General features: G+C 36.2%; 1 pseudogene; it reads right to left on the bottom strand.

Moving 5' to 3' along the window:
• Positions 1-18,400: 18,400 nt before the first annotated feature.
• On the bottom strand, positions 18,401-18,712 carry LOC136148385 (cytochrome c oxidase subunit 7A2, mitochondrial pseudogene; annotated as a pseudogene).
• Positions 18,713-22,922: the final 4,210 nt, after the last annotated feature.

Below are 22,922 nucleotides of genomic sequence, written 5' to 3'. Positions count from 1 at the left end.
ATATGTACGTTGTTCAACAATGTGAAATTTGACCAGATTATCCTCTCCAAGCTGTGAACCAAATTCTGTTCTACCGGCCTTCTCCTTACTCTGCATGGAAGGCAGCTTGATCAAGCAGAAAGGACTCACATTTGGAGTCAGAGAGGTTCAAAGTAGAATCTTTGCTTTATCATTTATTAGCAGCATGACATTTATGTTTTGACTTTGAGCTCATTTTCATAGAGATGGGGTTATATTATGTAGGTTTAGTGAGATAGCGTATATAAGACAGTGAATATTTATTCCAAAGATTTTTATTACTAAGTGCCTTTAATATGTGAGGGTTTGTGTGAGAAATAGTGAATAAAAGATGAGTAAGACACTGAAACACAGTTCTATATCAAAGGAAGTAACAATCTGTAGCAATAACAGGCATAAGTGATAATGTGATAATAATAGAAGCAAGCAGAAGATGCAGATGAAACAAAAAGGTGGGAATGAATATCCATTTTAAAAGGTGTGCAGGAGGGTGGGTATTTAGGAAAAACTTCCTGGTGAAAGTGACATCTAACATTTACAAGTGCTCAATAGATGTTCCCTCCTCCTTACACATATAAGACCTTGAAAAACTAAAGATCACTACTTCCAAAATGGATATTTCAGGGGAGGGGTTTTGAAGAGTTGCTCAAAGGCCAATTATAGTCCCTATGTGTTTTTCTCTTCTTTTCTATTTTCTGGAACCCTAGAATTTTAAAGCTGGAAAAGGCTTTAGACTTCCAATCTTAATCTCAAAATTTTATAGATAAAAAAATCAAAGTCTAGAGAGCTCCAATGATATATTGTCTATGACCACACAGCTGGCAGAGCTGACTGAAACTCTTTAATTCCAATTTTATAAACCCAGAAACAAGCAACAAAAACAAAAGCTCCTCTAGAAAAGTTTTTGGCACAGAATGATAATTATCTTCAGAGCAGCAACAGCACTGCTCCTCTTCCTCATTTGGTTTGTTAGACCTTTAACAACGATCTTGTTACAGTCCACTCACAATGACAACTCTTTCCTCTGTCACTTATCACTAGGTTTTCCGAGCATTTAGGTTAAATAATACTGGTAAGAAATGATCATCAATCTTTATTAATGCTGATGACAACTACTGTCTTCAGGTTATTTTACATTTTGTATAGATCCTGAACATGTTTCTTCCAATGAATATTCAGGGTTGAGCTCCTTTAGGATTCATTGGAAGGACTGACGCTAAAGCTAAAGCTCCAATACTTTGGCCACCTGATGCAAACAGCCAACACATTGGAAAAGACCATGATGCTGGGAAAGATAAAAGGCAGAAGGAGAAAGAGATGACAGAGGATAAGATGTTTGGATAGCATCACCGACTCAACGGACATGAGTTTGAGCAAACTACAGGAGATACCGAAGGACAGGGAAGTCTGGTGTGCTTCAGCCCATGAGGTCACAAAGAGTTAGACACAACTTAGCGAGTGAACAACAATAAGCATGTTCCAGATGGTATAATTAAAGGTACAAATAACGCCTTGACTTAAAATTGACATGACACAATGGGCAGTAAAAGCAGTTTTCAAGCAATGCTTGTACCTTTTTAAAAGTACAGAAAAGTACAGGAGCCATTGGACTTTGAAGGCTGATACATAAGGAAAAGAGTGTGCTTCTGTCAATCATTTGATCTCTGAGATACCTATCTTATTAAACCCAGACTACAATGGTTTTACTAACTGACTGAATGAAAACATAACCACGCTATTCCTACAAAATTATTATGAGCCAATAATGTTTTTTATTTTGTCTTTAAACTTTCCTTTCTGAATATGCAAAATATTTTTCTTAAAATCTTTCTTTCATCATCATTTTTAACCAAAGCCTTTAATATAAACAGGAAGAGGCTTACTTTGATCCCACAAAGGTTACTAAGGAAATCAGGTAAAAGTACTCCAGAATTTTAAGTTAGTTAAGGCTAAATCAGGTATGTACTCTTTTGCTTATTTAAATAGCTAAGTGCTTTTAGTTTTGTTTCTGACCTTGGCCTACAATGATTTTGGTTGTCTGCAAAGCCCAAATTTACTAGATAATTGTTAACTCTATAATCCACCCTATGAAAAATATTTAGCTAAACACACACAGATAAGTCTTCTGATTTTGTATGATATGAGCAGTATAAATTCATAATTAAAAAAAAAGAAAGGAAAAACTTGTGCTGAAACTGGTCAACAACTCTTTCTCCATCTTTTTCGATAACGTAGGCCTGAACATTCAAATACCTGTGCTTTACTTATCTTTAGGAGTTATTTTAGAATAAGTATTTACAAGTTCCCTTATACAAGGAATATGAAAATCAGTATAATTCCAAAAGGGCTGCAAAGAGCTCAAAAAAATTTTCCTTTTCCTCTTGCATGTTTATAAATATGCTTTCATAATTGCATATGTCAAACAGAATTCAAGCTTAAAATAAGGTGCTCATTATCTATTTTATAGGGAACGATAGCTGCTTACCATATCTCAGTGGTCTCCAAACATCCTACCAATTTGGTAATAATCCGTCTATAAAAAGGAATTGAGGGGGGAAATCTGGTATTTAATTACTTAAAATATAGGTCACATTATTCAGAATGATGAAAGATGGCTTAGCGAAAGTAAGGTACACAAACATCCTCTCTTAGCACAGAAGAATAAGAATGCATATTTCCTCAAAATAAGGGGGCTACTCAGCTATACCCAGTAACATCTAATTGAGGGCTATCTTAAGTTTTGGTTCCTTTCCTACTGCCATCCCACTTCTGGAAAAGGATCTATTCATAGTGAAGGATAAAGGTTACTGAATAAGACTATTACAGAAAGTATATAATTTAGAGTCATTATATCCTACATCTATATAATTTCTATAACTGTTTAGTATAAATAATAGAAAACACTTCAGTATGTTGGTTCTGTGTGTTTCCCCATTATACCATTTGTAAGTTACAGTCATTCATTTTTAGCCTAAACTTTTCTTTGTACATGGTATTAAAAGCCACAGTCAAGTTAGATTAACTTGGGATATACTTTATGCAAGGGTCATCTAGAAGCTTAAGTACACAAAAACAACCAACCCTCAGAAACTAACTCATGTAATTGTTAGTTTTCTAACAATTCCATAACTTGTTACTAGAATTTTTTTTTTTTTTAATCTTAAAATGCTCACTGAACAATGCTTGTTTGGGGATAAGAAAATCTAACAGATGTTTTGCATTTTGCATTGTATTGTTCACATTCCCCTTTCTCAAAGACAGATCTATAGCCAATAAAGCTTAAGTATATTGTAAAAAACCTAGCAACGTGGAATGTGATTTGTCACTATTATATTCCACATGGCAGGCAAATTAACTCCATTGTGAATTTTGCATCAGCCAAGCAAAAGACTGATTAAGTGAATTATTATTATCTAGGCATTACAAGATAAGAATCTGTGGTTGCATACATACTACAGACAATTCAATAATTTGCCCAATTTGAGGTTTGAGGTATAAAATCATATGGATAACTGCAAACCTTTTCTCTTCCAAGACCAGTCTATACAGCACAAAACAGTGTAGAGCATTTGTACGTGGAAATCTCTAGATGGCCACACTCAAACCAGGCTAGAAAATCTCACTGTCAGTTAACAACTTCTTTAAAAGTCTGATGTTTTCTGACCATTGCTTCAAGTTTTCTGATCATAGTTTAAGAAACTCAACCATCATTGCTGGGACTTCCCAAGTGACTCAGTGGTAAAGAATCCACCTGCCAATGCAGGAGATGCAGGAGAGGCGGGTTCAATCCCTGAGTCAGAAAGATCCCATGGAGGAGGAAATGGCAATCCACTCCAGTATTCTAACCTAGATAATCCCATGGACAGGAGAGCCTGGCCAGCAACAGTGCATGGAGTCACAAAGAGTTGGACACGTCTAAGCACTTTTGCACAGCCATCATTATTCCAGTAAATCTCCCCTGGTTCATTCATTACTGAAAACTTGGCTGTTGCATTAGTCCTTTTGAGGTACTATAACAAAATAGCACAGATTGGGTAGCTTACAAACAACAGAAATCTCTTACAATTCTGGAGGATTGATGTCTAAGATCAAGGTGCCTGTGTGGTCACGTTCTGGTGAAAGCCCTCTTCTGGGTTACAAACTACTGTATTCTCTCTGTGCCCTCATCTAATAGAAGGGACCAGAGAGCTTGTGGGTTCTCTTTTTTAAGCACACTAACCCAATTCATAACCTCTTGAGGTTGTGGTTAGCAGATGTAAGCTTTTATAAACAGAATGGATAAACAACAAGGTCCTACTGTATAGCAGAGGGAACTATATTCAGTATTGTATGATAAATCATAATGGAAAAGAATATTTTCAAAAAGAATGTATGTATGTATATATGTATAACTGAGTCACTGTGCTACAAAGCAGTAAGTAACACAACATTGTAAATCAACTATACTTCAGTTTAAAGAAAGACTCCACATCCTAATATCACAATGGGCATTAGGATTTCAATGTATAAATTTGGTAGGGGGGACATAAACATTTAAGCCATAGCACTTCCAACTAAACTGTAGTTATAACAAAATGAAAAAACTGAAAGTCAGCATTTATAAAAGTTGAGCACTTTCTCAGAAAAGAGGCAAATCTGAAGATATTGTTCCTTCTTCTTTCTAGTGTCACACACTAACCATTTTTTTAAAAAATTCATTGTCTGGTCATATTCCATTATCCAATCCATTATTGGATAATGGATTATCCAATAATTATTCCATTATTTCATTATTCAGCTATGCCTTTAGAAATATGAGAGGAGGGAAAATTAATAAATTGTAACTATCCAGAATATCACATTAGAAACAGGAAATATTTTGATATCCTAGAAGGTACTCTAGTGCTCTTCCATAAAGAATAAGCCATAGTGATAGACCCATATTTTAGATATTATAAGATGAATGGCAGACCTCCAGTGGAAGTTTTATATATAACTATAACTCCAAGAGAAGTATAATGCCTTAAGTTCAGTGTAATATCAAAGCACTGCTCCAAATTTCAAGACCAAGAGAATGCTAAGAAGTAAGCTAACTGACTTTTCACACAAAGCTAAAAAGAGACTAAAATCTCTTCTAGTACAAGTCATCTTCTGCTTCTTTTGTGTGTCTACTAACACCTAAGCTAGAGATACATTACAAATTTACCAAACAGTTGTGGCCATGATCTGAATGTTTATTTCCCCCTAAAATTCACATGGTAGAATCCTAATGCCCAGTGTGGATGGTGTTAGGAGATGAACCTTTGGGAAGTGATTAGGTATTGAGGATGGAGCCCACATAAACAGAGTTAGTGCTCTTACAAAACAGACCTCACAGAGCTCTCAAGCCCCTTTCACCACGTGAGAATATAAGATGTCTGTGATGCAGAAGGACCCTCACTTGATCATGCTGCCACCCGTATCTCAGACTTTCAGCCTCCAGAACTCTAAGAGACACATTTCTGGTATTTATGAGCTACCCTGACTATGATATTTTGTTATAACAGTCCAAATGGACTAGGATAGTTATTGCTTGAACAAATGATACAATAAACAAAATTTCAAAACTGGAATTTATTTATATTAGAATTAATGTCATCAGGAATGAAGCATTCTGATTAATCATCAGGTTTGATAAAATGTTATGTGTTATCCCAAACAGTATTGTTTCTCAAGTCACTAGAACATGTTAGAACTTTCCAGAACAAAGTGGATTTTCATTTGCCAGATAATATGTTAAACTCTTTCTCTGTATCAACTAGCTAAAACCTTTTTACAACCTATGAAAAAGATATTATCCCACTTTACAAAAGAGAAAACTGGGCATAGAGCTTGAAGGTGCTGAAGCCAAGATTCAAATTCAGTCTGGTCTAACTCCACAGCAGATACTCCTGACTATTACACAAAACCTCCCCGTGTATGGACCCATGTCCCTGAATACCAATTGTTATGGCTTGAAACACAGAGCAGAAAAACACCTGCAATTGACAGGCTGCAGAAGAAGTAAGCTATATTGTTCCAAAGTCCATATCCCCAGAGTTTAACAGCCTGTATAACACCCAAAAGAAAAAAAATCTCTGGTTAAATCTGGCTAAATGAAGCAAAGTTTGAAGCACCTGGCAAGGCTGCAAGCCAGGAAATGTTGATCCAATAACCTGCCTGTCTCTAACAGCTAATCTTGCGGGATTAGCTAACTGCGGTTCCGATGGGAGGCAGCGGTGCAAGGTTGCTTCCTGGTAGCCAGATTTCTACTATCTCCCTTTTATGGAGGGACACACTACACTGCCGCCATGCTCTGAGGTCAGCAGCAGGTCTCACAGGCCTTTCCAGCCACTTCCAGGCCAAATGGCTGGGGACACACGACAAGGAGAGCAACTAAGCAACTTGAACCTAAGCTTACGAGCTGGAATGTATTGCTTACAAAAATGCACACCCACCAGACTTCCAAACGGATGTAGCAACACACAGTCAGACGCTAAGGATTGCTTTCCTCTGCTCTGCACAGTATGCCAACCACAAACCAGCTACCACAGGTGGAATGTCCAGTGACTCTAATCTGAAAAAATATATCAGAACATTTCTTTCACTCTTTGGTCCTTTTCCATTAGCTATTGAGAAGCTTATTAAACAAATGAAAACAGATGCCTTAAAGAAAATATTATTAATATCTTCATCTCTGGAAAACTGAAACTCTCTATAAAATGAATGTGATTTTTCCTTCAAGTGAAAAGAAAAATAAGAACATCAATAGGAAAAAAATTTCAATTCAGAATTCCACTCTTTGAAACATTAAATACCAATATATGGTATCAATACACCTGTTAATAAAGAAAATATATTTGTTGGTATGTTTAAATATATATAATTCATATTATATAGTTATAAATGAAATTTGCATGATTGCCTTTTACTTTCTTGAGCTTGGACAATAGATTTCAATTTATGTCTTCTCAGCTACATAAATTAGCTTTATTTAGTTGAAATGAATGAAAAGAATATCATTTGTACAAAATTTTTATATGGTTCCCACAATGCAGCATTTTTCCTCAAAAATTTAAATACAGTTGCATTTAGCACTGTAACTCCAAGCTGAGAAATGTATGTGTAAGCATCACTAAGAAAATAATAAATTTCTTAGAGAAAAATAAACTGCCTTTTTATGAACATTATGTCACAAAATCAAGAAAATATAATTACCTTGATTTTTTAATTAAATATTTAAAATATTCTCTATAAAATCCCTATAAAACATTCCTCACTCATTTATTAGCATATTATCCATTATGTAAAAGGTATATACTTGGCATTTTAATTCTCTTTATCCAAAAGTCACTGTTACTATTCTATCCAATAGAAATATTCTAAGTCTACAAATTCCTCACCCTTCCATCTTTACATTTAAATCTCTAAAATAACTTCATGTGATAATTTAGTCCATATGCCCAGAATGTCTATGTTTCTCTCTATAACTGGTCAGATTAATTAACAAAGCAGCTCCAAAAATTTCTCACAGCAGTACTGAGGAAAGATCTGCAAAAGTGAAAAAGAATATAGATTTACAGGGCCCCAAAGTCTCTGTCAAATGTCTACCTTCACATTCCAGACCCTCCTATTTCTTCACACTTCTTTGAGGTAAAGAAAGTGAAAGTGTTAGTCGCTTAGCCGTATTTGACTCTTTGTGACCCCATGGACTGTAGTCCACCAGGTTCCTCTGTCCATGAGATTTCCCAGGTAAGAATACTGGAGTGAGTTACCATTTCCTTCTCCAAGGGATCTTCCTGACCCAGGATCAAACCCAGGTCTCTGCATTGCAAGAAGATTCTTTACTGTCTGAGCCACCAGGGAAGCCCTCTTTGAGGTAAAAGTCAGCACAATGCAGTCACTGCATATGATCTCTACAATGAGACTTCCTGAGTTTGAGGACCAGCTTTATTACTTACTACCTCGATAACCTTAGAAAAGTTGCTTGACCTTTTCAACTTCAGTTTCCTCTGCTGTAAACTGGCCAAAAGAAACTACTGACCATAAAAAGTTATTGTGAACATCAAATAAGATAATGCAAGTAAAGCAGTTACTTAATAAAACTGCTGATAAGTAATAATCCATCTAGTTAAAGCTATGTTTCTTCTAACAGTCTGGTATGGATGTGAGAGTTGGACTATAAAGAAAGCTGAGCACTGAAAAATTGATGCTTTTGAAATGTGGTGTTGGAGAAAACTCTTGAGAGTTCCTTGGACTGCAAGGAGATCAAACCAGTCATTCCTAAAGGAAATTAGTCCTGAATATTCATTGGAAGGAATGATGTTGAAGCTGAAACTCCAATAGTTTGACTACCTGATGCAAAGAACTGACTCATTAGAAAAGACCCTGATGCTGAGAAAGATCGAAGGCAGGAGGAAAAGGATACGACAGAGGATGAGATGGTTGGATGGTATCACCAACTTGATGGACATGAGTGTGAGCAAGCTCTGGGAGTTGGTGATGGACAGGGAAGCCTGGCATGCTGCAGTCCATGGGGTCGCAAAGACTGAGTCAGACACGACTGAATTACTGAACTGAATAGTAACTACATTTAGATTCTATTATTACCTTTGTAAGATGACCTAGGGGGCTTCCAAGGTGGCACTGGTGGTAAAGAACCTGTCTGCCAATGCAGGAGACATAAGAGACACAGGTTCAATCCCTGGGTCAGGAAGATCTTCTGGAGGAGAGCATGGCAACCCACTCTAGTATTCTAGCCTGAAGAATCCCATGGACAGAGAAGCCTGGTGGGCTACAGTCCATAGGGTCACACGGAGCTAGACATGACTAATGCAACTTAGTATGCACACACAAGATGACCCAGGAGACTTGAGGAGACATATTTATATTAGTGAGAAGAACAGATGAGAGGAATAAAATTTAGTCACTGGGTCTGATGTTGCTTTTAATGATATACAGTTAGTACCCTTGAAGAATGTCATACAAAAATGAATTAAAAATAAAATTCTCTGTTTATAAGAAGACAATCTGATGGTCAGCTACACAGATTTCAAGAGCATTGCTGAAAAAATGACGTGAGACAAGTAGAGCTAGGCATCCTCATGGGGCTACATTTTCCCATCAGCTTCGGTAAAAGTGAAAAAGGAATAATGCAAAGGGAGCATTTCTGGAATTATGAAGTAAAGACCTTCAATAATCTACTCTTCTATGAAAATCATGCAAACACTGAAAATACCTGCCAAAATCAACTTTTTCAGAACTCTGAAAATTAACCAAAGGCTTGCAACAATTCAGGGAGACTTTATTTAAAAAACAAACAAAAAACCACAGTGACTTCCATTGACCACTAAGCCAGGTCAACAGAAACTTGAGTGGCAACATATAATAAGAAATACAAATTTTAGGGAATTCATCCCCAAAAGTCAGTTAACAAAGAAACAACAACTAATAACAACAACAACAAATCCTAGAGAGAAGAGGATCCAATTTCAAGAGTTATCACATTATTTTAAAAGTCTAGTTTTGAACAAAATGAGAGTCATGCAAGAAACAGGAAAACATGGACCATACATAGGGGTAGAAAAGCAATAAACAGTAATTATACCTGAAGAAGTTCAGAAGTTGGACTTACTAAACAAAGTTCAGAAGTTGGACTTACTATAAATAAGCTACCAAATTTGCTCAAAGAACTAAAGAAATTATGTCTAAAGAACTAAAGAAATTAAAATTATGGGAATAATCTTTCACCAAAAAGAAAATATCAATAAAGATATAGGAATTATTTAAAAGAAGCTAATAGAAATTCTGGAGTTGAAAATTATAACTGAAATAAAAAATCTACTGAAAGGTCTCAATACAAAACTGGGAAGACTAGTAAAAGGAAGAATCAACAAATTTGAAGACAGGTCAATCGAATTATCCAATCTGAAGAGCCAGGAAAACAAATATGAGAAAAAAAATTAACAAAGCCTCAGAGGCCTACAGGACATTATCAAGCAAACCAAGATGTGTACAATGGGAGGATAAAGAGAAAACAACAAAAAAATGTTTGAAGAAAAAAATGCCTAAAAGTTTCTAATTTTATGAAAAACATTAATCTATACATCCAAGAAGCTCAATGAACTCCAATAAGATAAATTCAAAGAGATCTATCCTTACGTACATCATAGTCAAAATGCTGAAACCAAAGACACAACAGCAAGAGAAAGACACTCATCACATTCAAAGAATCTTCAATAAAATTAACAGCTGACTTTTTATCAGCAACTATGGAACCTAGCAGGCAGAAGGAGTACACATCCAAAATGCTGAAAGAAAACGAATGCCAACCAAAAACTCTATAAACACCTAACTATTGTTCAAAAATACAGGAGAAATTAAAACACTCTAGATTTTTTTAAAACCACAGATATTTTGTTACTAGTCCTATAAGAAATATTAAAAGGAGTCCTTCGGGCAAAAATAAATGGATACCAAAGAGTAATATAGATCCACATAAAGAAATAAGTGTTTCAGTAAAAGTAACTACATATGCAAGCATAAAAGACCATTAAGTGTATTTTTGTTTGTAACTATTTCTCTCTATTATTTAAAAGACAACTACATGAAGTAGTTATGTGTTGAAGAGCTTATAATGTATAAACATGCAATGTGTTTGATAATAACACAAAGGAGCAGGAGGGAATGAAGCATTATTAGAGCAGTTTCTATATAACATCAAAATTAAGTTGGTATTAATCTGTACTATATTGCTTTAATACAAAATGAGAAATGTGATGCCCACGGCAACAATTTTTTAAATATATATATAGTAAAAGAAACAGGTTATTTAAATTGGCATAGAAATATTTAGGCATAGAAAATATCTGTTTAACACAAAATAAGGCACAAATAGAAAAATAAAGGAATAAAAAAGTCACAAAACATAGAACACAAATAGAAAAATGTCACACAGAAATCATATCTCATTATCAGTTCAGTTCAGTTCAGTTCAGTCACTCACGTGTTCGACTTTTTGCAACCCCATGAATCGCAGCATGCCAGGCCTCCCTGTCCATCACAAACACCCGGAGTTTACTCAAACTCATGTCCATCGAGTCGGTGGTGCCATCCAACCATCTCATCCTCTGTCATCCCCTTCTCCTCCTGCCCCCAATCCTTCCCAGCATCAGGTCTTTTCCAATGAGTTAACTCTGCATGAGGTGGCCAAAGTATTGGAGTTTCAGCTTCAACATCAGTCCTTCCAATGAACACCCAGGACTGATCTCCTTTAGGATGGACTGGTTGGATCTTCTTGCAGTCCAAGGGACTCTCAAGAGTCTTCTCCAACACCACAGTTCAAAAGCATCAATTCTTCGGCGCTCAGCTTTCTTCACAGTTCAACTCTCACATCCATACATGACCACTGGAAAAACCATAGCTTTGATTAGATGGACCTTTGTTGGCAAAGTAATGTCTCTGCTTTTTAATATGCTATCTAAGTTGGTCATAATTTTCCTTCCAAGGAGTAAGTGTCTTTTAATTTCACGGCTGCAATCACCATCTGCAGTGATTTTGGAGCCCAAAAAAGTAAAGTCTGACACTGCTTCCACTGTTTCTCCATCTATTTGCCATGAAGTGATGGGACCAGATGCCATGATCTTAGTTTTCTGAATGTTGAGCTTTAACCCAACTTTTTCACTCTCCTCTTTCACTTTCATCAAGAGGCTTTTTAGTTCACCTTCACTTTCTGCCACAAGGGTGGTGTCATCTGCATATCTGAGGTTATTGATATTTCTCCCGGCAATCTTGATTCCAGCTTGTGCTTCTTCTAGCCCAGCATTTCTCATGATGTAGTCTGCATATAAGTTAAATAAGCAGGGTGACAATATACAGCCTTGACATACTCCTTTTCCTATATCTCATTACAAATTACATTAAATATAATTGGATTAAGCACTCTATCAAAAGGTAGACATTGGCATAATAGTTTAAAATAATCCAAATATCCGCTGTTTAGAAAGGACTTTCATAATTTACAGATACAAAAAAGTTGCATCTAAAAGAACTGAATATACTATGCAAACAATAACCAAAAGAGAGCTGGAGTGACTAAGCTAATATCAGACAAAGCAGAGTTTAAGATAAAATGTCTGCTAATTCAAAGAAGTAGATTTTATGTGGTAAATGGGTCAGTCCACCAGGAAGACATAATTACTACAAACCCATATGTACTTAGCAGCAGAACCTCAAAATATATGAAGTAAAAACACAGGATCGATGGGAAAAACAGACATAGCAACAATAACAGACTTCAGTATTTCACTTTCAATAACAAATAGGATCAATAGAAGATCAGCAAGGAAATGGAAGACCTGAACAATACTATAAACCAACTAGACCTAAAAGATATCTATAGAAAAAGAGAACATGCTACTCAACAGCACAATATATATTTTTATTAGGTGCATATGGAAAATTCTCCACATTAGACCATATTCTTCAACCACAAGAAGATGAAATAAAAAATCAATAACCAAAGGAAATTTGGGGAAATTTACAAATAAGTGGAACTTAAACACACATTCTTAAATATCCATTGGGTCAAAGAGGAAATCAGAAGGGTAAATTTAATTTTGAAATGAATGAAAACAAAACCCCAATATGCCAAAACTTATGTGGTGCAACTAAAGCATCACATAAAGCAACTAAACCAGAGGAAGATTTAAAACTGTAAATGCCAGTATTTTTTTTTAAGATGAAAGATCTAAAATCAATAACCTAAACTTCATCTTTAAGAAACGAGAAAAAGAAGAGAAAATTCAACCCAAAGCAAGGAGACAGAAGGAAATAATAAAGATTAGAGCAAAACAAATGAAACGGAGAGTAGAAAAACAATGAAAAGATCAACATGACCAAAATTTGGTTTTATTAAAGATCAAAAAATGGACAAAACTTTAGCTAGAATAATCAAATAAAAAAGAAGGTTCAGATTATAAAAGTTATAGATGAAAGAGGGGTTGTTATACTAACTTTAGAGAAATAAAAAGAATTAAAGGGAAAAAAAGAATAAAAATAATTATATAGGAAAAATAACAGTATACCTCAAAATTAGATAACTTAGAGAAAATGGAAGATTTCCTAGAAAGACACCGAGTAAATATACAGCAAATAAAAGACTGAATTTATAATTTTTAAATTTCCCATAAAAGAAACCCCAGGTCCAGATGATTTTACTGGTAAATTCTATAAATGTTTCCAAAAAATTAATATCAATCCTCCAAAAATTATTCAAACAAAGAATCAGAGGGAATATTTTCCAAGTTACTTTATGAAATCAGCATTACTCTGATACCAAAATCAGACAAAAGACATCACAAGTAAAAATATATATAGGCCAGTACCCTTTATGAATAAAGAGGTAAAACACTTCAACAAAATACTAGCAAACTAAATCCAGCCACATATAAAAAGGACTATACACCATGATCAAGTCAGATTTACTTCAGAAATACATACTGCTTTAACATCGAAAAAGTAACCAAAGTTTTAGTTGCTCAGTCGTGTCCAACTCTGCAACACCATGGACTGAAGCCCACTAAGTTCCTCTGCCCATGGAATTCTCTCGGTGAGAATACTAGAATGGGTAGCCATTCCCTTTTCCAGGGGATCCTCCCACATTCTTTACCATCTGAACCACCAGGGAAGCCCCAAAATCAATCAAGGTAATTATCAAATTTAACACTTTTTGTGTGTGTGTGTAAAAATACTCAGCAAACAAGGAGTAGATGAGAAATTCCTCAATGTAACAAAGGTATAAACTTCCCATTAAAAATAAATAAATCATGAAGATATTATGTACAGCATGGTTACTATAGCTAATTATGCTGTATTGCATATTTGAAAGTTGCTAAGAAGTACCTTAAGAGTTCTCATCATAAGGAAGTAGCATTTTTATAACTCAGTATGGGGAGAGATGTTAACTAGATTTATTGTTGTGATCATTTCATAATATGTACAAATATTGAATCATTATGTTATACTCCTGAAACTAATATAAGGTCCTATGTCAATTATATTTCATTCCTTTTTTAAAAAAATTTATTTTACTTTACAATATTGTATTGGTTTTACCATACATCTACTTGAATCTGCCAAGGGTGTACATGTGTTCCCCAATCTGAAACCCCTCCCACCTCCTTCCCCAACCTATCCTTCTGGGTCATCCCAGTGCACCAGCCTCGAGCACTTTGTATCATGCATTGAACCTGGACTGGCGATTCGTTTCACAGATGATAATTTACATGTTTCAATGCCATTCTCCCATATCATACTGCCCTCGCCCTCTCCCACAGAGTCCAAAAGACTGTTCAATACACCTGTGTCTCTTTTGCTGTCTTGCATATAGGGTTATTGTTACCATCTTTCTAAATTCCATATATATGCATTAGTATACTGTACCAGTGTTTTTCTTTCTGGCTTACTTCACTCTGTATAATAGGCTCCAGTTTCATCCACCTCATTAAAACTGATTCAAATGTATTCTTTTTAATGGCTGAGTAATATTCCATGTATATATAACCACAGCTTTCTTATCCATTCATCTGCTGATGGACATCTAGGTAGCTTCCATGTCCTGGCTATTATAAACAGTGCCAAAATAAACATTGGGTTACATGTGTCTCCTTCAATTCTGGCTTCCTCAGTGTGTATGCCCAGCAGTGGGATTGCTAGGTCATATGGCAGTTCTATTTCCAGTTTTTTAAGGAATCTCCACACTGTTCTCCATAGTGGCTGTACTACTTTGCATTATCACCAAAAGTGTAGGAGGGTTCCCTTTTCTCCACACCGTCTCCAGCATTTATTGCTTGTAGACTTTTGGATAGCAGTCATTCTGACCAGCGTGAAGTGGTACCTCATTGTGGTTTTGATTTGCATTTCTCTGATAATCAGTGATGTTAAGCATCTTTTTCATGTGTTTGTTAGCCATCTGTATGTCTTCTTTGGAGAAATGTCTTGTTTAGTTCTTTGGCCCACTTTTTGATTGGGTCCTTTATTTTCCTGAAACTGAGCTGCAGGAGTTGCCGAAGAGGAAAACTTGGAAGAAATGGAAAAATTCTTAGAAAAGTACAACTTTCCAAAATTGAACCAGGAAGAAATAGAAAATCTTAACAGACCCATCACAAGCACAGAAATTGAAACTGTAATCAGAAATCTTCCAGCAAACAAAAGTCCAGGACCAGACGGCTTCACAGCTGAATTCTACCAAAAATTTAGAGAACTAACACCTATCCTACTCAAACTCTTCCAGAAAATTGCAGAGGAAGGTAAACTTCCAAACTCATTCTATGAGGCCACCAACATACTAATACCAAAACCTGACAAAGATGCCACAAAAAAAGAAAACTACAGACCAACATCACTGATGAACATAGATGCAAAAATCCTTAACAAAATTCTAGCAAACAGAATCCAACAACATACTAAAAAGATCATACATCATGACCAAGTGGGCTTTATACCAGGGATGCAAGAATTATTCAATATCTGCAAATCAATCAATGTAATACACCACATTAACAAATTGAAAAATAAAAACCAAATGATTATCTCAATAGATGCAGAGAAAGCCTTTGACACAATTCAACATCCATTCATGATAAAAACCCTCCAGAAAGCAGGAATAGAAGGAACATACCTCAACATAATAAAAGCTATATATGACAAACCCACAGCAAGCATCACCCTCAATGGTGAAAAATTGAAAGCATTTCCCTAAAGTCAGGAACAAGACAAGGGTGCCCATTCTCATCACTACTATTCAACATAGTTTTGGAAGTTTTGACCACAGCAGTCAGAGCAGAAAAAGAAATAAAAGGAATCCATATTGGAAAAGAAGTAAAACTCTCACTGTTTGCAGATGACATGATCCTCTACATTGAAAACCCTAAAGACTCCACCAGAAAATTACTAAAGCTAATCAATGAGCATAGTAAAGTTGCAGGATATAAAATTAACACACAGAAATCCCTTGCATTCCTATACACTAACAATGAGAAAATAGAAAGAGAAATTAAGGAAACAATACCATTCACCATTGCAACAAAAAGAATAAAATACTTAGGAATATATCTACCTAAAGAAACAAAAAACCTATATATAGAAAACTATAAAACACTGGTGAAAGAAATCAAAGAGGACACAAATAGATGAAGAAATATACCATGCTCATGGATTGGAAGAAGCAATATAGTGAAAATGAGTATACTATCCAAAGCAATCTATAGATTCAATGCAATCCCCGTCAAGCTACCAATGGTATTTTTCAGAGAACTAGAACAAATAATTTCACAATTTGTACAGAAATACAAAAATCCTCGAATAGCCAAAGCAACCTTGAGAAAGAAGAATGGAACTAGAGGAATCAACCTGCCTGACTTCAGGCTCTAATACAAAGACACAGTCATCAAGACAGTATGGTACCAGCACAAAGACAGAAATATAGATCAATGGAACAAAATAGAAAGCCCAGAGATAAATGCACACACCTATGGACACCTTATCTTTGACAAAGGAGGCAAGAATATACAACGGAGAAAAGACAACCTCTTTAACAAGTGGTGCTGGGAAAACTGGCCAACCACTAGTAAAAGAATGAAACTAGAACACTTTCTAACACCATATACAAAAATAAACTCAAAATGGATTAAAGATCTAAATGTAAGACCAGAAACTATTAAACTCCTAGAGGAAAACATAGGCAAAACACTCTCTGACATAAACCACAGTAGGATCCTCTATGACCCACCTCCCAGAATATTAGAAATAAAAGCAAAAATAAACAAATGGGACCTAATTAAAATTAAAAGCTTCTGCACAACAAAGGAAACTATAAGCAAGGTGAAAAGACAGCCTTCAGAATCGGAGAAAATAATAGCAAATGAAGCAGCGGGCAAAGAATTTATCTCAATCCTTTTTAAAAGTAAAAAGGGTGTGGTTTACTTTTGAAAGTGTGAATAGATGCCATGTGTTTGCTTCCACACTTGACCTTCTTTAACAATAGTCAGACTTATGTTAGTTAGGCCCTAACTCGACAAAAACAAGCAGAGGGAGGGAAAATAAGAAGGTTGCACTTGAATAAACTGCCAAAAGTGTCTCCAGCCAAGATCCCAATCATAGGTAGCTCTTGACAGATTCAGAAATCACATCCTCTGAGTCCTGAAGTTAATTCATAATTTTCAAAAACTAGCTCTAGGCAGATTTTACCAGAGGAATCTCCAAAGATGAAACAAGTTTGACATCTGGATCTGGAATCTGTCTAAATTTTTTCCTTTTTCTTTCATTTATCTAATTTTAAAGTTAGTCACCTAAAACCCTTCTGTCTTTTTAAAAATATTTCTATTAAACTTTACATAAAAGTGGTTAATGATTCATGGCAGGTAAACAGATCTAGCATAAATATAATGAGATGCATACAGACTTTTTTTTTTTTTTAATTGGGGTATAGTTGCTTTACATTTTTTAAATTTTTGCAGTACAACCAAGTGAATCAGCTATAAGAATATGTATATCCCCTCCCTTCTGTCTTTTTAAAGAATTGCACATGTGATACATGTGATGCATGAGACACGTCCCTGTGAATAGCTTCCCTCAGTGCCCTCTAAGATGACATCTGTAGTACTCAGCTCCTGAAGGGCATGAGGCTCGCACTCCCTGAAGCCAGCAGCATCTGGTACCACCCACAAATGGTAAGGTGATCAAACCAGTCAATCTTAAAGAAAATCAATCCTGAATATTCACTCGAAGGACTGATGCTGAAGCTGAAGCTCCAATATTTTGGCCACCTAAAGACAGAGTTGACTCACTGGAAAAGACCATGATGGCTGGGAAAGATTGAAGGAGGAGAAGGGGATGCAGAGGATGAGATGGTTGGATGGCATCACTGACTCGATGGACATGAGTGAGCAAATTCTAGAAGATGGTGAAGGATAGGGAAGCCTGGTGTGGTGCAGTCAATGCAGTTGCAAAGAGTCGGATATGACTGAGCAACTGAGCAATATGTGAGACAAACACCACACCCACCTGTCTTTTTGAAACAGCCCTTTCTCTAATGTGAGCTGAGGCTCAGAGTGTCAGGGGAGAGCACTCTTAAGATTCTTAGAGCTCTTTTGTCTAGCTGTGAAGGTCTCTGAGGCATCATTTTTATTCTTTCTCAGGTTTAAACAAGTGTCCTGTAGCTACACTCCTGATCTGGTTTTTACCCTGAAATTTACTGGTAGTTGCCTGAATCTGACCTGTGTCCTAAGATCATTTCTTTTCTTTTCTTTTTTATGGTAAAGATTGCTTTATTGGTGGCAGTTAGTACAAGTCAATAAATACTGATCCCCAAGAACCTAGCTATTTATCAGTCCACAGAGAGCTGAATGAAGCTGAACCAACTGATTGCTGGAAGGATAAACTGAAGCCAACCCTGCTTCTTGAGAAATGAAGCCACAACCAGCTGATACATGGCATTTGCCATTCCACTAACTGTAGGAATCATGGTGGCTCTATACAGGAGGGCGTCAGCTATCCCACCCTTCAGATGCGCTGGAATTCCATTATCCTCCTGAAACATCTTTTGTTTCTCTGGAACCTTATCTTCAAACTTCCTAAGTGAAGCACTAATTATGGCCCTCTGGATAATCTGATGAAGAGCCAGCAGATTCCACAGCATCTTTGCTCAGTTACTGCACTAACAGCAAAAATTCACTTACTTTCAGAGCTTTTAGTCAGGAGAGATTAAGTGAGAAATACGTTCATCTGCAAATTCAAAAACTCCTGGCTCTTATATATTTATTTCCTCTAAATTGTGCTTAAAAATAACTAAAATAGTCAGGAGTGAGAAATGTATATCCAATATCACCATACCATTTTCAGTTCAGTTCAGTTCAGTCGCTCAGTCATGTCCGACTCTTTGCGACCCCATGAACCACAGCACACCAGGCCCCCCTGTCCATCACCAACTCCTGGAGTCCACCCAAACAAATGTCCGTTGAGTCGGTGATGCCATCCAACCATCTCATCCTGTCGTCCCCTTCTCCTTCTGCCTTCAATCTTTCCCAGCATCAGGGTATCTCCAAATGAGTCAGCTCTTCGCATCAGATGGACAAAGTATTGGAGTTCCAGCTTCAACATCAATCCTACCAATGAACACCCAGGACTGATCTCCTTTAGGATGGAGCATTTTAACATCTGCATTATAGACTGTAACTTGTGCAATGTGGTAAGGAAAAGAGACTAGAGGCAAAAAGAATTAGTATGGAATAAACAAAAAATGTCATTATTGCAGATAATATGATTTATACCCAAAGAACACATGAGAAATTATAAAACCTAGTAAGAGTGTGCAGGAGAAATGTTGGCATAAGATGAACATAGAAAAATCAATAGCAACAAAAACATTAAAATGCCTAGAAATAAAAGATGTGTGGGCCCTTAATGGGAAATCAAAATGTTGTTTGTGTACATCAAAAACGTTCTTAGAAAGGACTAGATGTTTTCCCATTAAGATCAAGAACTAGGCAAGGATGTCTCTCCCTACTACTCTTATTTTACATTTACTGGACAGCCTAACTAATGAAATAAGGCAAGATAAGGAAATAAAAGGTATACAAATTAGAAAGGAAGAAATAACATTCTCATTGTTCACAGATGACACAACTATCTACATAGAAAATCTTTTTAAAAAATTTAAAAAACAACTTTTGAAACTAAAATGCAATTATAGCAAAATTGTAGGATATAAGGTTAATATACTTGTGTAAATGATAAGTTGCTTTAGTAGTGTCCAACTCTTTGCGACCCTATGGACTATAGCCCCCAGGCTCCTCTGTCCATGCAATTTTCCAGGCAAGAATACCAGAGTGGCTTAGCTAGAACATGGTAGCAACCTAGATGTCCATCGACAGATGAGTGGATAAGGAAGTTTTGCTACATATACACAATGGAATATTACTCAGCCATAAACGGAATGCATTTGAGTCAGTTCTGATGAGGTGGATAAACCTAGAACCTATTATACTGAGTGAAGTGAGTCAGAAAGAGAAAGATAAATATCATATTCTAAAGCACATATACGGAATCTAGAAAAATGATTCCGAAGAATTTATTTACAGGGCAGCAATGGAGAAACAGACATAGAGAATAGACTTATGGAGATGGGGAGAGGAGAGGAGAGGGTGAGATGTATGGAAAGAGTAACATGGAGACTTACATTACCTTATGCAAAATAGATAGCCAACAGGAATTTGCTGTATGGCTCAGGAAACTCAAACAGGGGCTCTGCATCAACCGAGAGGGGTGGGATGGGGAGCGAGATGGGAGGGAGGTTCTAAAGGGAGGGGACATATGTATACCTATGGCCAATTCATGTTGAGGTTTGACAGAAAACAACAAAATTCTGTAAAGTGATTATCCTTCAGTAAATAAAAATTTTTTAAAGTCAATTGCATTCTTAAATACCAGCAAGGAACAATTGGATCTTGATATTAAAAACAATACCATTAACTTTAGTGCCAAAAAAAGAAGAAATATTTAGATGTAAATCTGAAAAAATTATATAAAAGATCTATATGAGGAAAACTACAAAATTCTCATGAAAGAAACCACACATCTGAATAAATGGAGACCTTCCATGTACAAGGATAGAAAGACATAATACTGTCAAGATGTCAGTTTTTCTCAATGTGATCTATAAACTCAACACAATCCCAATAAAAATTATAGCAAGTTATTTTGTAAATACTGACAACTAATTTTAAAATTTATATGGAGTGGTAAAAGACCCAAAATAAACAAAATATTGCAAGAGAAGAACAAAGTCAGAGGACTGATAATACCCAACTTTAACACTTACTAGAAAGCTACAGTCATCAAGACAGTAGAGTAATTGGTAAAAGAACAGACAAGTAAATCAGAAGGGCAAAATAGAAAGCCTAGAAATGACCAAAAGAGGAGCAAAGGCAATTCAATGAAAAAGGATAATCTTTTCAACAAATGGTCCTGGAACAATTGAATATCAACATGCAAAAAATAAATAAATGTAGGTACAAACTGTACATCTTCCACAAAAGTTTACTCAAAATGGATCATAGATATAAATACAAAATGTAAAACTACAAAACTCTTAGAAGATAACACAGGAGAAAATTCAGATGACTTTAGATTGATTGATGACTTTTTAAGTACAACATCAAAAGTGTGACTGATGAGAAAACTAATTGACAAGCGTGACTTCATTAAAATTAAAAACTTGACTGTATAAAAGACACTAAGAGAATGAGGACAAGCACTAGACTGGTAGGAAGTCTTTGCAAAACACCTAATAAAGAACTGGTATTCAGAATATACAAGAACTCTTAAAACTCAATGGTAAGAAAACAAACAACCAAATTAAAATACGAGCAAAAGATATGAACAGACACTTCACCAAAGATATACAGATGGCAAATGAATACACACAAAAAAATTCAGACCGTATATCACCAGGGAATTGCAAATTAACTAATAAGATACCACTGTACATATATTCAGTTCAGTTCAGTTCAGTCACTCAGTTGTGTCCGATTCTTTGTGACCCCATGGACTGCAGCACTCCAGGCTTCCCTGTCCATCACCAACTCCTGGAGCTTACTTAAACTCACGTCCATTGAGTAGGTGATGCCATCCAACCATCTCATCCTCTGTCATCCCCTTTTCCTCCTGTCTTCAATCTTCCCCGGCATCAGGGTCTTTTCCAATGAGTCAGTTCTTCACATCAGGTGGCCAAAGGATTGCCGTTTCAGCTTCAGCATCAGTCCTTCCAATGAATATTCAGGACTATTTCCTTTAGGATGGACTGGTTGGATCTCCTTGCAGTCCAAGAGGCTCTCAAGAGTCCTCTCCAACACCACAGTTCAAAAGAATCCATTCTTCGGCGCTCAGCTTTCTTTATAGTCTAACTCTCACATCCATACATGACTATGGGAAAAACCATAGCTTTGACTAGACGGACTTTTGTTGGCAAAGTAATGTCTCTGCTTTTCAATATGCTGTCTCAGTTGGTCATAGCTTTTCTTCCAATGAGCAAGTGTCTTTTAATTTCATGGCGGCGGTCACCATCTGCAGTGATTTTGGAGACCAAAAAAATAAAGTCTCTCACTGTTTCCATTCTTTCCCCATCTATTTGCCATGAAGTGATGGGACCAGATACCAACTGGCTAAAATCCAAAACACAGCTCCAAGTGAGTGTGTGTGTATGCTCAACTGCACAGTCAAGTCCAACTCTTTGCAACCCCATAGACTACAGCCTGCCAGGCTCTTCTGTCTTTGGGGTTTTCCAGGCAAGAATATTGGGGTGGATTGTTATTTCTTCCTCCATGGGATCTTCCCGACCCAGGGATTGAACAGGCATCTCCTGCACTGGCAGGCAGTTTCTTTACCACTGAGCCACCTCAGAGTCTGTGGAGCAATAGGAATTCTCATTCATTGCTGGTAGGAATGCAAAACTGTACAGTCACAGTAGAAGGCCATATGACAGTTTCTTATGAAACTAAACATATTCTTACCATACAATTCAGTAATCATGCTCCTTAGTATTTAAACAAATGAGTTGAAAACTTACACCTACACAAAAACCTAAACATGTAGGTTTACAGCGGCTTTATTCATAATCGCCACAACCAGAAGCAGTTAAGATATTGCTCAACAGTGAATGGATAAACAAACTCTGGTACATGCATGTAACAGAATATTATCCGTAATAAAAAAAAATTAACTTTTAAGCCATGAAAATACATGGAGGATACTGAAATGCATATTGCTAAGTGAAAGATGCCAATCTCAAAAGACTATACAGTATGATTTCAAATATATGACACTGTGGAAAAGACAAAGCTGTAGAGACA

Source organism: Muntiacus reevesi, chromosome 1 (assembly GCF_963930625.1).
Source record: "Muntiacus reevesi chromosome 1, mMunRee1.1, whole genome shotgun sequence".
Classification (NCBI taxonomy): Eukaryota; Metazoa; Chordata; class Mammalia; order Artiodactyla; family Cervidae; genus Muntiacus; species Muntiacus reevesi.
The sequence above is the reverse complement of the archived record's forward strand: the minus strand, read 5'-3'. Positions and strand labels throughout refer to the sequence as shown.